Genomic DNA, 2,987 nt, shown 5'->3' on the forward strand with positions numbered 1-2,987 from the left:
CCTCTGGGAGGAATGTGGAGGTCTCAAGGACACATAGCCTGAACACAGTGTTCAGAAGAAATGAGGACAACCAGTCCCTAAAGTGAGGGCAAAACACTGAATGATGTGGGGTTAAAAAGGCCAGTAGCCACAAGAGCTCAAATGCTAGCTAGCTCTCCAAACCAAGTACACATCCCTGGGCCAGGCAGGTAACCTCAGCCTTGGTTTCTTCGTCTGAAAAATGAAAGTTGTAACAGTGCCGCCCAGCCTGCTGTGAAGAGAAAATGAGGTAATGTTGGTAGGAGCAATTTTTATACTGAAATTGGATTATTCTTCTGTAGTTTATTTTCAATTTTTCCTGGGGCCAGTTCTGTCTTTTATTCTAAACTCTTTTTTTTTTTTTTTTGTATTTTTCTGAAGTTGGAAACGGGGAGGCAGTCAGACAGACTCCGCATGTGCCCAACCGGGATCCACCCGGCATGCCCACCAGGGGGCGATGCTCTGCCCATCTGGGGCATTGCTCTGTTGCAACCAGAGCCATTCTAGTGCCTGAGGCAGAGGCCACAGAGCCATCTCAGCGTCCGGGCCAACTTTGCTCCAATGGAGCCTTGGCTGCGGGAGGGGAAGAGAGAGACAGAGAGGAAGGAGAGGGGGAGGGGTGGAGAAGCAGATAGGCGCTTCTCCTGTGTGCCCTGGCTGGGAATTGAACCCAGGACTCCTGCACGTCAGGCCGACGCTCTACCACTGAGCCAACTGGCCAGGGCCTATACTAAACTTTCAACTGATGCTCTTTAAAATGGATTTACCTCCTGACCAGGCGGTGGCGCAGTGGATAGAGCATCGGGCTGGGATGCCGAGGACCCAGGTTTGAGACCCCGAGGTCGCCAGCTTGAGTGCGGGCTCATCTGGTTTGAGCAAAAGCTCACCAGCTTGGACCCAAGGTTGCTGGCTCGAGCAAGGGGTTACTTGGTCTGCTGAAGGCCCGCAGTCAAGGCACATATGAGAAAGCAATCAATGAACAACTAAGGTGTCGCAATGTGCAACGAAAAACTAATGATTGATGTTTCTTCTCATCTCTCCGTTCCTGTCTGTCTGTCCCTGTCTATCCCTCTCTCTGACTCTCTGTCTCTGTAAAATAAAATGAAATAAAATAAAATAAAATAAAATAAAATAAAATAAAATAAAATGGTTGGCTCAGCGGTAGAGCGTCGGCCTAGCGTGCGGAGGACCCGGGTTCGATTCCCGGCCAGGGCACACAGGAGAAGCGCCCATTTGCTTCTCCACCCCTCTGCTGCGCTTTCCTCTCTGTCTCTCTCTTCCCCTCCCGCAGCCAAGGCTCCATTGGAGCAAAGATGGCCCGGGCGCTGGGGATGGCTCTGTGGCCTCTGCCTCAGGCGCTAGAGTGGCTCTGGTCGCAACATGGCGACGCCCAGGATGGGCAGAGCATCGCCCCCTGGTGGGCAGAGCGTCGCCCCTGGTGGGCGTGCCGGGTGGATCCCGGTGGGGCGCATGCGGGAGTCTGTCTGACTGTCTCTCCCCGTTTCCAGCTTCAGAAAAAGGAAAAAAATAAAAAATAAAAAAAAAAAATACATATATATATATATATATATATATATATATATAATAAAATGGATTTACCTATGCATGTTTAAAACATTTAAATGGCAGTTCTTCAAAGAAGAGTAACGAGTTTGGATAGGATCCTTTCAACCTCTTCAGTATCCCTTTTGACAATGGGGAGTCAGGTGAACTGATAGGCCCAAACTCCTAGAGGAGTTGACCAAAGGAAGTAATGATCAGTAGCAGTGTTGCTGGGAAGGCCTCCCAGTCCACCAGGGCTGCTGCCTTCTAATCCATCTCATCCTGGCACCAAAGGAAGGGCTCATTGAGGGGATGGGCTTTACTAGAGTCCCATCAGTAGCATTAGTCAGTTTAGCATGCCTCCACCATGTTCCTACTTGAGGAACCAAGCAGGGGATCGTTAATGCATTATTCATGATGTCAATGAAAACTCAGTTCCCCAGAGGGGTAGGAGTGGGTTTTAACCCATGACAGGGCTACTGTAGAATAAAGAGAAATGGCCAAACTCAGGCCCACGCACTGGGCTGGGGCTCAACCAATATTTGAGTTTGGATCTGAAGGTCAACATCCTCCAAACCTCGTGCGTGCATGCGCGCATGCGTGCATGTACCCCCCACCCACCCACACACACACACTCGGCTGCACACCAAGAGCACATCTGTTCTCAAAGCAAAATGTGATGAAGAATAATCATAGATGGCAGTTATGAGCAGAGTGCTTTCAGAATACATGCCTGCAGAGCTTCAGTTTTTAGAAGATCTTCAGTGCTTAAGTGGCTAAGCAGTCACGATGTGTTCTGGGTTCAAATGTTGGCACCACTCCCTTCTGTCCACATGCCTTTGGCAAGTAGTTTCTTCCCGCTGAACCTCAGCGTACTCCTCCGTAAAATGGACGTCCTCGTGGAGGTGAAAATTCAGTGACTTAGTACATGTGAAGTCATTGGCATAGTCTATACCCACGGCGGAAAGGGAAACTGCGTCTGTCCCTAGCAACCTGCGTGGCCAGCACGACCGCACGAGGGAGACTGACGCTGCGGGGCTAGGCGTGCACAGACCACGTGGCAGGTTGCGCACGCAGCCTTCCGGGGTTGGCTCGGGGTGGTGTACGGGTGAATTTCCTCACGAGCCAGCAGCTGGAGCTGGAGGTCAGTTTCCTGTCAAGATCGACGTTGAGGCACAGGGAGACCCCCTCTGGCCCTGGAGGTAGGGATTCATGTCTCTCCCTTTCTCACCTGGCCCCATCCTGCCATTCCTGCATCCACCTCTACTCCTTTATACCTGGGTCAAGGAAGCCTGCACCCCCTTCCTGTCCTCACTGGCTGGCCCAGTCCTCTGAAATCTGTGCTGGCGTTTCCAGGTGCTTTCGCTGGCCCTTGGGCCCCAGCCTTTCTGTCCTGGATGCTGAAGGCAACCGACCCTGTACTGTAC

The 2,987-nt window shown here is 51.4% G+C and overlaps 1 non-coding gene across 1 annotated transcript; it reads right to left on the reverse strand.

Annotated features, from left to right (window-relative positions):
* Window positions 1-667: 667 nt before the first annotated feature.
* Window positions 668-743, reverse strand: TRNAV-GAC (transfer RNA valine (anticodon GAC)). The gene has a single exon. It is a non-coding gene; the product is annotated as a tRNA-Val (tRNA).
* Between the last annotated feature and the right edge of the window lie 2,244 nt (window positions 744-2,987).

Source organism: Saccopteryx leptura, chromosome 3, assembly GCF_036850995.1.
Source record: "Saccopteryx leptura isolate mSacLep1 chromosome 3, mSacLep1_pri_phased_curated, whole genome shotgun sequence".
In the NCBI taxonomy this organism is placed as follows: Eukaryota; Metazoa; Chordata; class Mammalia; order Chiroptera; family Emballonuridae; genus Saccopteryx; species Saccopteryx leptura.